Source organism: Schistocerca americana, chromosome 3, assembly GCF_021461395.2.
Source record: "Schistocerca americana isolate TAMUIC-IGC-003095 chromosome 3, iqSchAmer2.1, whole genome shotgun sequence".
NCBI lineage: Eukaryota > Metazoa > Arthropoda > Insecta > Orthoptera > Acrididae > Schistocerca > Schistocerca americana.
The window spans coordinates 591577918-591590417 of NC_060121.1; the positions used below are offsets into that span (position 1 = coordinate 591577918).

The 12500-nt window shown below is 46.7% G+C and overlaps 1 non-coding gene across 1 annotated transcript in view; it reads right to left on the reverse strand.

The window, feature by feature from the left end:
* The window catches only part of LOC124608852, a 1910-nt gene extending 248 nt beyond the window's left edge, over positions 1-1662 (reverse strand). The window contains exon 1 of the ribosomal RNA XR_006979410.1: positions 1-1662. This exon is cut by the window's left edge and continues 248 nt beyond it. This is a non-coding gene — a ribosomal RNA (small subunit ribosomal RNA).
* Between the last annotated feature and the right edge of the window lie 10838 nt (positions 1663-12500).

Below are 12500 nucleotides of genomic sequence, written 5' to 3' on the forward strand. Positions count from 1 at the left end.
TGCAAGCCCCAATCCCTAGCACGAAGGAGGTTCAGCGGGTTACCCCGACCTTTCGGCCTAGGAAGACACGCTGATTCCTTCAGTGTAGCGCGCGTGCGGCCCAGAACATCTAAGGGCATCACAGACCTGTTATTGCTCAATCTCGTGCGGCTAGAAGCCGCCTGTCCCTCTAAGAAGAAAAGTAATCGCTGACAGCACGAAGGATGTCACGCGACTAGTTAGCAGGCTAGAGTCTCGTTCGTTATCGGAATTAACCAGACAAATCGCTCCACCAACTAAGAACGGCCATGCACCACCACCCACCGAATCAAGAAAGAGCTATCAATCTGTCAATCCTTCCGGTGTCCGGGCCTGGTGAGGTTTCCCGTGTTGAGTCAAATTAAGCCGCAGGCTCCACTCCTGGTGGTGCCCTTCCGTCAATTCCTTTAAGTTTCAGCTTTGCAACCATACTTCCCCCGGAACCCAAAAGCTTTGGTTTCCCGGAGGCTGCCCGCCGAGTCATCGGAGGAACTGCGGCGGATCGCTGGCTGGCATCGTTTATGGTTAGAACTAGGGCGGTATCTGATCGCCTTCGAACCTCTAACTTTCGTTCTTGATTAATGAAAACATACTTGGCAAATGCTTTCGCTTCTGTTCGTCTTGCGACGATCCAAGAATTTCACCTCTAACGTCGCAATACGAATGCCCCCGCCTGTCCCTATTAATCATTACCTCGGGTTCCGAAAACCAACAAAATAGAACCGAGGTCCTATTCCATTATTCCATGCACACAGTATTCAGGCGGGCTTGCCTGCTTTAAGCACTCTAATTTGTTCAAAGTAAACGTGCCGGCCCACCGAGACACTCACTCAAGAGCACCCTGGTAGGATTGCAACGGGGTCCGCCTCGGGACGCACGAGCACGCACGAGGCGCGTCGCACGCCTTCAGCTCGCCCCACCGGCAGGACGTCCCACGATACATGCCAGTTAAACACCGACGGGCGGTGAACCAACAGCGTGGGACACAAATCCAACTACGAGCTTTTTAACCGCAACAACTTTAATATACGCTATTGGAGCTGGAATGACCGCGGCTGCTGGCACCAGACTTGCCCTCCAATAGATACTCGTTAAAGGATTTAAAGTGTACTCATTCCGATTACGGGGCCTCGGATGAGTCCCGTATCGTTATTTTTCGTCACTACCTCCCCGTGCCGGGAGTGGGTAATTTGCGCGCCTGCTGCCTTCCTTGGATGTGGTAGCCGTTTCTCAGGCTCCCTCTCCGGAATCGAACCCTGATTCCCCGTTACCCGTTACAACCATGGTAGGCGCAGAACCTACCATCGACAGTTGATAAGGCAGACATTTGAAAGATGCGTCGCCGGTACGAGGACCGTGCGATCAGCCCAAAGTTATTCAGAGTCACCAAGGCAAACGGACCGGACGAGCCGACCGATTGGTTTTGATCTAATAAAAGCGTCCCTTCCATCTCTGGTCGGGACTCTGTTTGCATGTATTAGCTCTAGAATTACCACAGTTATCCAAGTAACGTGGGTACGATCTAAGGAACCATAACTGATTTAATGAGCCATTCGCGGTTTCACCTTAATGCGGCTTGTACTGAGACATGCATGGCTTAATCTTTGAGACAAGCATATGACTACTGGCAGGATCAACCAGGGAGCTGCGTCAACTAGAGCTGAGCAGCCGGCCGCCCGGGAGTGTGTCCCGGGGGCCCGCGCGAACACGCAAGCGTCCGCTCAATTATTCTGCAAACAGGAGGAGGCTGAGCTCCCCTGCACAATACACCTCGAAACCCTCTCAGGTCCCGGCGGCGCGCAGCGCCGTCCTAAGCACTTGGTCGGGTTCGAGAGTGGCGCAATCGCCCGGAGTTTGGCGAGTAGACGCTTTAGGTGCGACCACCCGTGCTCCCAACTGAGCTTGCCGCTGCCGACAGAGGCCCGGGAGCGTGCTGTCGTGGCATTGCCGGCGGGAGACAACACGCGCCACCTACGGTGGCCGGCAGCTCCAACGCCAGCGCCACAGAAGGACAAAAGCCCCACTTGGGTGCCGAAGCGAACTCTCCCAGCACAGCGCACGCGCCAACACGTCCGCACAGCTGCGATACAATCCACCTGCGAGAACCGCAGAGGCGACCGAGCAGCAGACGGCGTCGCGGCGCCGAGCGCCGGGCGGCGGCGCATCCTCAGCGCACACAGTCCTCAATCGGACCAGCACACTGCAGATGTCCACCGCGCTTCGCACCGGGCCCGCGAGGACCTACTTTGGCCGCACGGCGCCGCGTGCAGGGTGCGCCGGCGCGCAGCTGCGCCGCCTGCCGCCTCCGTCGGCCGGCGCGCCTGCCACTGGCCGCCCCCACCAGCCGGCTGTAGCGCGTGCGCCCACGCACCGCGCGGCCAGCACGCCGGGAGGCCCCCCCTCACCGGCCGGGGACGGTCCCACCCAGCCACCGCCGCGTATCGCTTCACACCCACATGCCATTCACGTTCGTGGGCATGGTGGGTATCGCTGAAACAACCGGTTGGTAGCTCAACCGATCGTCGCCATCACTGATTCACCTCTAGCGAGAACAACCGCACCACAACGGTTTACCAGTTGTTCATTTGCGTAACGTCACCAGCAAACGTAGACGTCCATCGCCATTTGCAAATTCAACGATTGTTGCATGCCTGTGTCAGGTGTCACGACACACTATGTCTGCCCACATACACGCAACAACATGTGCACGCTTCGCGAACACGTGGAAGGTGGCCCCCGTACGTATGCGATGTCCATTGCGCGAACGACTGTCAACCGGCCTCTGTCGCATGTCGCAGATGTGGAACGCAGTGCACCATGCTATCACGGTGTGTGAGAGGAGACGACTACGTCTGACAACACGCGCCACTACATCAACAGACGGCTCATGCTGATCGCCATCCACGGCATACCATACTGCAATCCAGCTCTTATAGGGAGACGACACGTAGCTGAGTGCACAATATTTGGACCGTATGGTTCGCCGTTGTTGGCGCAGTCGTGGTACGGTCACACATGTACCACGATGTATCATTCAGTACATGAGGACCAATGTGCAGTACAGTGTGTGATTTGGACGTACAACATCAGCGGACAGTTGACACAAGCCGTACCACAACGTAGGCTGTGCTTCGCCATGCGAATGCCAATGAACAACTGCGAAGGGCATTGAGCATGTACGTCCTACTGCCATCCGCATTACAGTGTATAGCTGCAAGGTGTTTCACATGAAGCGATACTCTGGGGACCGGGCAGTGCGAGTAGCAAACTATATTGCGGGGGTTGCAGTTAGGCAACACTACACTAATTTAACGCGTCGTATGACAATTACAGAGCAGGTTAAGGCCCAACGTGTGTTGGGTTAAGGCCCAACGTGTGTTGGGTTAAGGCCCAACGTGTGTTGGGTTAAGGCCCAACGTGTGTTGGGTTAAGGCCCAACGTGTGTTGGGTTAAGGCCCAACGTGTGTTGGGTTAAGGCCCAACGTGTGTTGGGTTAAGGCCCAACGTGTGTTGGGTTAAGGCCCAACGTGTGTTGGGTTAAGGCCCAACGTGTGTTGGGTTAAGGCCCAACGTGTGTTGGGTTAAGGCCCAACGTGTGTTGGGTTAAGGCCCAACGTGTGTTGGGTTAAGGCCCAACGTGTGTTGGGTTAAGGCCCAACGTGTGTTGGGTTAAGGCCCAACGTGTGTTGGGTTAAGGCCCAACGTGTGTTGGGTTAAGGCCCAACGTGTGTTGGGTTAAGGCCCAACGTGTGTTGGGTTAAGGCCCAACGTGTGTTGGGTTAAGGCCCAACGTGTGTTGGGTTAAGGCCCAACGTGTGTTGGGTTGAGGCCCAACGTGTGTTGGGTTGAGGCGCAACATAGGTTAGGTTGAGGCGCAACATAGGTTAGGTTGAGGCGCAACATGGGTTAGGTTAAGGCGCAACATGGGTTAGGTTAAGGCGCAACATGGGTTAGGTTAAGGCGCAACATGGGTTAGGTTAAGGCGCAACATGGGTTAGGTTAAGGCGCAACATGGGTTAGGTTAAGGCGCAACATGGGTTAGGTTAAGGCGCAACATGGGTTAGGTTAAGGCGCAACATGGGTTAGGTTAAGGCGCAACATGGGTTAGGTTAAGGCGCAACATGGGTTAGGTTAAGGCGCAACATGGGTTAGGTTAAGGCGCAACATGGGTTAGGTTAAGGCGCAACATGGGTTAGGTTAAGGCGCAACATAGGTTAGGTTAAGGCGCAACATGGGTTAGGTTAAGGCGCAACATGGGTTAGGTTAAGGTACAATATGGGTTAGGTTAAGGTACAATATGGGTTAGGTTAAGGTACAATATGGGTTAGGTTAAGGCGCAACATAGGTTAGGTTAAGGCGCAACATAGGTTAGGTTAAGGCGCAACATAGGTTAGGTTAAGGCGCAACATAGGTTAGGTTAAGGCACAACACGGGTTAGGTTAAGGTACAACACGGGTTAGGTTAAGGTACAACACGGGTTAGGTTAAGGTACAACACGGGTTAGGTTAAGGTACAACACGGGTTAGGTTAAGGTACAACACGGGTTAGGTTAAGGTACAACACGGGTTAGGTTAAGGTACAACACGGGTTAGGTTAAGGTACAACACGGGTTAGGTTAAGGTACAACACGGGTTAGGTTAAGGTACAACACGGGTTAGGTTAAGGCACAACACGGGTTAGGTTAAGGCACAATACGGGTTAGGTTAAGGCACAACACGGGTTAGGTTAAGGCACAACACGGGTTAGGTTAAGGCACAACACGGGTTAGGTTAAGGCACAATACGGGTTAGGTTAAGGCACAATACGGGTTAGGTTAAGGCACAATACGGGTTAGGTTAAGGCACAATACGGGTTAGGTTAAGGCACAATACGGGTTAGGTTAAGGCACAATACGGGTTAGGTTAAGGCACAATACGGGTTAGGTTAAGGCACAATACGGGTTAGGTTAAGGCACAATACGGGTTAGGTTAAGGCACAATACGGGTTAGGTTAAGGCACAATACGGGTTAGGTTAAGGCACAATACGGGTTAGGTTAAGGCACAATACGGGTTAGGTTAAGGCACAATACGGGTTAGGTTAAGGCACAATACGGGTTAGGTTAAGGCACAATACGGGTTAGGTTAAGGCACAATACGGGTTAGGTTAAGGTACACATTGTTGTAAGGAAAGGTGTTTTGGGGGGGGGGGCCGGTTTGTTGATTGTGATTATCGTAAGTAAATGACTGCGGCATCATCTGATTTGGCACGTCAGGGTGCACCTTTGGCTCATGACAGGCGGCGCTCTGATTCCATGCTTGTGGCAGACCTGTGTCTTTCATTCCTGCCATTGTTTTTGTGGTGTGACAGGAGGCAGTATTGTGATGTTGGGTGCACCCCTGTGTAGGACATGTGTGGGTGTTGGTGGCTTAGCTGAGCAATGGTGGTTGTCGGAAGGGTGGGATATTCTGTTTTCCGAGTGGACCTCCCGGTCTGGTTATGATAGTGTGGATTGTCTAATGTGGCAGAGAGGATGCACTGGGTGTTGTTCCATGCTGGTGCTTACATATTGTCTGTGTGCCTGTTACAGGCAGAGAGTAGTGCGTGATAAGAGTGTCTGGCTGACGTGTGATTGTGAGCAGAGTCTTTCAGCATGTATACGGACAGTTGTATACATTATCTGTATTCTGATGGCTCTATCTATTACTAATCAGCGCCGTGTATACGTTTAATCCGGTTCCAGTCGAAACTATTGTATCTCTGTACATTAGTGACACGGCGAGCCCGCTATGTAGTTACTCGTCTCGGCAGCTTCCACCGGTGTATGGCAAATGATTATAAGGAATCAGTCTAGTCGTCAATACCGATAGTGTGACGTCACATGTCTGGGGTGGGGGACGCTGCGCCCTTCCGGTGGGTCATGGCCTAGGAAGACTCTTCCCACGCAGGGGGGCTTGGACTGTCATTGACTCTTCCGAGTAATATACTTGCCGTACGTTTTTGCGACTGCGAGTGCAACGCTCACCGGTACCGACATGGATGGAGCGCCTCCTAGCTGCCGCTGAGCATCTGCATTCGTACAGAGAGCAACGCGATCGCGTCTGTAGCTCGTACGTGGTACAGCTCGCAGCTCATGTATATGGACATTTTTTTTTTTTTTTTTTTTTTTTTTTTTTTTTTTTTTTTTTTTTTTTTTTTTTTTTTTTTACATTTAACCACATTCGAAACCCACCGCCTTGATAACTATGGTGGGTTGTTAGCTTACTGACTTCAGTATGTCTGCAGCAAGTCATGGTCTCTTAGCCATTGCAGATGCTCACAAAAGGTTTGTTTGCGAGTAGCTGCACCGTTCCCGTCCCTAGCCACGTGGAGGCGGACCAGATCTGAGCTATTACATGCTGCATGCGTGGTTTGCTATTTCACTTACACAGTGTTATCATGTTAATAATATTTAATATAAAAGAATAAAACTGAAGTAAAAAACAAAAAAAAAAAAAAAATAACAAAAATATTAACGTATTGATTTATAAGAAGCAAAATACACAATATAGAACTACGTAGGATATTGAACAAAAATATTAAAGTATTGATTTATAAGAAGCAACTATACAATATAGAACTACGTAGGATATCAAGAAAATATGAAACATCCTGATTTACAAAAGAAAAGAAAAAATAAAAGCACTATTACTTCACACAAATAGAATCAGGAAGATATTTACATCTATGAGAGTTGCTTATAGGAGTTGCTTTGAAAATATAGCTTGGAATCTTGGTTAAAAACAGAAAAGCACTGTTACTTTACACAATTAGAATAAGGAGAATATTTACATCTATGAGAGTTGCTATAGGAGTTGCTTTGAGATTGTTGCTTAGAAGCTTGGTTAACACAATTACACAATTACACGATTACACAATTAGAATAAGGAAAATATTTACATCTATGAGAGTTGCTATAGGAGTTGCTTTGAGATTGTAGCTTAGAAGCTTGGTTAAAAAAAAAAAACAGGGTCACATTCCTATTACAGACTACATTGTCTACTTCAGCAAGGGGCAGAGTCGCTGCCGTATTACAATTGTTTACATACACCCTAGTCTCATTATATACTGTTTTAGAACATTTAATGTAATCCTTAATAATGTACTCATACTGGTATTAATCAAGGCCTGTCACACTCTCTTACGACTAATAAAACTGATAACATGTTAACATATAAATTTTGAGATTGGTTATTGCAGCTAGCTTCAAACAGTTACTAATATTTACACAAATTTACTGATAGTCATACAATTGGTCTTCTAATGGGTCCTGGCCCCATCTAGTTAAAGACTGCACTACAAAGATATAAAACATTTTCATAGATATAATACATAAAGGGGGGAATGTGGCTCTAGGTGGTGCAAGTATATGTAAGATATAAACATAAAGGTTCTAAGCAGTACACTTATATACAACACCATACAATTGGTCTTCTAAAGGGTCCTGGCACCATCTAGTTAAAACTGCATTAAAAAGATATAAAACATTTTAATAGGTATAATACGTAGAGGGGGGAATGTGGCTCTGGGTATTGCAAGTATACGTATGATATAAACACTAAGGTTCTAAGCAGTACACTTATCTACAACACCCATAACAGCTGGCACAGGCCCTTCAAAAGTAGCTACTTTGGAAATTATAGTTCCTGTTCTGGGCATTACAAAAATAAAACAAATTTACTGATATTTATACAATCTTCCTTCTGTAGGGTCCTGCCATCATCTAGTTCAAATTGCATTTAAAAGATGTACAAAGAAAATTAATGATACACAAACATAAAAGGCTATCTGCAGTACAATTGTGTTTAATGCACATCACAGCAGGCACAGGCCCTTCAAGTACAGCTACTTTATGATATAGTACAATTACTAAGGGTGTAGTGGGTTTTTACGCCTTCAGACATTTCCAGATCTTTGTTTTGAGTCTGATTCAGTCCTTTCTAGTGTGGAGTTTTCCTATAGCTGATGAACCTTCATAATTAGTGCCAGGCTAGATGCTTCAATTTAGTCTCATTCTAGGTCCATTTCACTTTGTGTATCACTTTCAGAATTAGTATCAGTACTTGTTTCTGTAGTGTAATTTAGGCCTTGTGTACAATGATGTCTCTGTCTCCTACCATTGGGATTCTGCCTTCTAAAAAGGTCATACATTTCTGTAGAGACCTTGTCTGTTATGTCATTGAGTGTGTTCCATGAGTCTTGGTTACGTATTTGTTGTTTTATATGTGTGTCATCTAGAACTTGCCGTACATGCGTAAGGGTGTTACACGTAAGTGCGACATGTTCAGGGGTCCCCAGGTCCCCACAGACACACATGTCACTCTCGGCTAATCCAACACGTGTTAAATGTACTGGATACGGCCCATGACCCGTTAAAAAGTGGACCATCCCACGGCTCGGGTCCACATGTGTTAGTCTCAGCCTCTCCTCAATATCTGGAAAAAAGGAATAGACGCGACGCCCCTTATCTGAGGAGTCCCATTCCCTTTGCCATGTTACATTACGCCATTTTTTGAGTCCCAGTCTGTCCCTGATCTCTTCCCCAGTTATCTCCCGCACCTTATCTCCTCTTCGTTTTTGAAGCCAATAGGTGGCAGCCCTATATTTTATTGTGATGTCAATGGGGTAGATTCCCATGACCACACACAGGGCTTCCGCAGATGTCGTGCTGAAAGCGCCAGTCATTCTCAGTAGCGTACTTCTCTGTCCTCTTCTAATTAGAGTTTTATTGGTTTGCAACAATAATCGGTGTGCCCAGGTACTTGCTGCAAAACATGCTATGGCCTCAAAGATTGCTATGTGATATGTCCGTAGTAGCTTTAGTGGCAGTCTGTACTGCGTCGAGTTTAATCTGGCGAGCTTGTGCATGATTTTACTGGCTTTATCTATTGTTAGTTTCATGTGTTCGCTGAAATTTTGCTTCTCATCTAAGTGTAGGCCGAGGTAGCGCGTAACTTGTTTTCTCTGTATGTTAACATCGTTTAGTTTCAGAATCGGATTTCTCTGCAGCACTCCTTTGAGTAATATGTAAACTGTTTTGTTTGCAGCAATATGAAGTCTGTTTTTCTTACACCAACCGTCGATTTTCATGAGGAGTTGCGTGCCGTTCTGTTCCAGTGCGGCTCGTGAGTTCGCCGACGTCAGAAGTAGAAGATCGTCAGCATAAGCCACCACCCCTCTTACACGGTGATCTTGGGCCATAATATCCAAGAGGGGCTCAAAGACGATGTCCCAAAAAATCGGGCCACATATCGAGCCTTGTGGGCAGCCTTTACTAATACGTCTCACTACCTTTCTTGTGCCTCCTCTCCACTCCACTACTCTGTTACGACAGTAGTCTAGTAGACTGTTGTATAAAGATGTAGGTAACTGGATCTCTCTGAGGCGAGCAAACAGTGATGGCCACCATAGATTGTCAAAGGCTCCAGCCACATCAATAAGTATAGCCATCACGTACTTGTCCAGAGTGCTGTTTGTAATCTGTAGTGCTTGATTGATAGCATCGTCTATGCACTTCTCCTCTCTGAAGCCATACTGGAAGGGTGTAAGGCCGGTAAGACGTCTTTGGGACTGTAGCCTATCACACAATAGCCTTTCCTGCACCTTTGCCAGTGTGTTTAATAAACATATAGGACGGTATGTTTTGGGATCCGTCGGGTCCTTGTCCTCGGACTTTTTAATAATGACCGCCTCGGCTGTTTTCCACAAATGTGGGATTCTATCTGTGCTTAAAGCATCATTAAACAATTTTGTGAGAAATGGCGTAATTTGGATAACTGCCTGTTTTATTGTTTCTGGGAAGATTTTATCTGGGCCAGGTGCTTTACCACTCTTAAGTTTTTTGATTGCTATTGCGACTTCTTCTTGTGAGAATGGCAAGGTAATTCTGTCACTTATGTAAGTTTCCTTCATTTTACGTCTGAGATCTATGTGACACTGATCATCTTGTGTGTGGTCGTCATTTGGCAGCAGTCTGCTTAAAAGATACTCAGCCGAGCTCCGCCATCCCTCCGTCATGGTGCCATCAGATTGTTTTAGTGTCGAGAGTACAGTCGGTGTCCTTAGGCGTTCTGACTGAAGTTTATACGGCTGCCCCCATATATCTTTTTGTAATTCTGTTTTAACAAAGTTTGTCCAATGATTGATCCTGGTTTTGTGTAATTCCTCTTTGTACTTATGTCTTGCATTTCTATAGAGTTGAAGCCTTATTTGTCTCTCCGGCGCCGTTTTCGCGGTCTGGTAGTGTTTACGTTTTACTCTAGATTCTCTACGCAGTCTGGTTAGTTCCGCTGACCATGGCAGCTGCTTTCCACCCTTATCATGTACCGTGGGGATACTTGCACGCTGCGCCTTCTGTAGGACACTAGTTAGAACGTGCGTCCTGTAGTCTATGCTGCCATTGACGGTTGACAAAGATGCTGCCGTGACCATATCCCTGAGTTTTGGCCAATTTGCCTTACTCATCAATAAACGCTGATGTTGAGCGTCCCTATTTTGTATGGACATAGGACGGTTTATCTCAATGATAATGGGATTATGGTCACTACATGTGGCTCGATCCATAACCTCCCAGGTATTGATGAGTGGTATAGACTTGGTGTTCGCTAGTGAGATGTCAATATTGGTTTCACCTCCGGCATGTCCACGAAAAGTTGGTGGTTGTCCTGCTTTATTTAGGACGAAAAGGTTGCATTCATTAATCACATCTGTCACTGTTTGTCCCCTCTCATCCGTTCTGCTCGAATGCCACAACGTCGACTTTGCATTTATATCTGCCACAATTAAAAGTTTTTTGTCTTTTGAGGATTGAGCTATGTCCCTTATTTTATCAACAAAAGGTTGGATATCGTAGGAAAATTGAGCATAAATTGAGGATATTATCCATATATCTCGTCCTATGGCTATTTCGGCGGTGGCCACATGCTCAGAACATAACTGAGCAATCTTTGTGACTGCAATACTTTTATTTACTACTATTATGGCCGACTTCGCGCCAGACGTGCCAGCAACTGTTATGTAATTAGAGGGTAGCTCTGGGATCTTGCCGCCACGCAGGAGAGGTTCCTGAACACAGAGGACGTCTGCTTTTACTTCTCCCAAGAACCTGCCTAGTTCCATACTAACTGTGGAACTCCTCATACAATTCAGTTGGATCACCTTCAAGGCGGATTTTCCAGAGAAGGAAAACTCACAAGCTGTTTAGGGTCGAGGGAGACTCGTCCATGTATTCTAGCCAGATCCATAGAGATTATGTGCAGGTAATGGGAAACTCGTCTGTGGACACATAGAGGTCTGCTGGCGTGAAATTTGTTGTTTATTACAATGCACCACATTGGGTCCGAGCTTCGCCTACCACTAGTTGTTCGCTGTAGAAAACCTAACCCGTTATTTAATGTTTTATGTTTGAGCCAACTACTATTATCCGACTCTGCATCAGTAAGTTTATAAATTCTGACATGTGCTTTTCGGGGAGTTATTTTGGTGTGGTTACTGTAGCTTCCTTCTTGGTTATTGTACGTTGTTAACGGTTTCATATTCTGTACGCTCAATCTGCCTTTCGTATAGCTGTCTATATGTCGGACACTCAGGGCCCCCCCCTTTATTACATACCCTGTTTCTGTACATACATGGTATACATCCCACTGTAGTCTCCTCTTGGCACTCAAGTTGTTTATGGCCTGTTTTTGCACATTTGCCACATACTATGGGTTTTTCACAGTACCTCGGTGAGTGCCCAAGACCCCAGCATTTGGAGCATTTTTGGACAGCTACGTAATCTTCAATGTGAAGTGACTCAAACTGTATATAGACTCTTTCTTTTTGCAAGAGAAGTAGTCTAACCCTTGGTGTTACTTCAAGAATATTATTGACAGTTCGTCTTCCCCTTACACCCTTTTTAAATTTAATTTTAACCTCATTTTGGAACTCCTCCTTGTTTATATGCTCACTGAGATTTATTTCATACAGCTCCTCTAGGAACTCTTCATCTGTAAGGGATGTTCCTACTCTGTAAACTGCAAGGAGAGGTCTGAATTTCCTAGGTTCCTCACATCTAATGTTTTGTAGGTGTGCCGTTTTTTCTATTAGCTTTTGTTTGTCCTGTTGTGTTTCGGTTTCTATTATTACTGTATTTGCTGTAGATCGTATTGCCTTAATCTTAAGCTTGTCTTGCTTGGGGTTTACACTCTGGGTGATTACCTCACGTATGGCTCTGGCATCCTGATTTGTTTCTGATTTAAAGAAGAGAGTACTTGACTGTTTGAATTTTGCCTTCTGTATGTGCTCCTGTACCCTGTTTGATGGTCTTGTGCTTGTGGCAGTTACAGCCGCAAAGGACAATGGAAAGGATTTGCTTTCATTTTTAAGTTTCTGATTTTCTAACTTGAGCTCCATAATTTCGGCTTCTAGTTTTTGTATACGCTCTAACGAATTGGGGGGTGCAGCCGCCGCGAGTTCTTTACGAAGT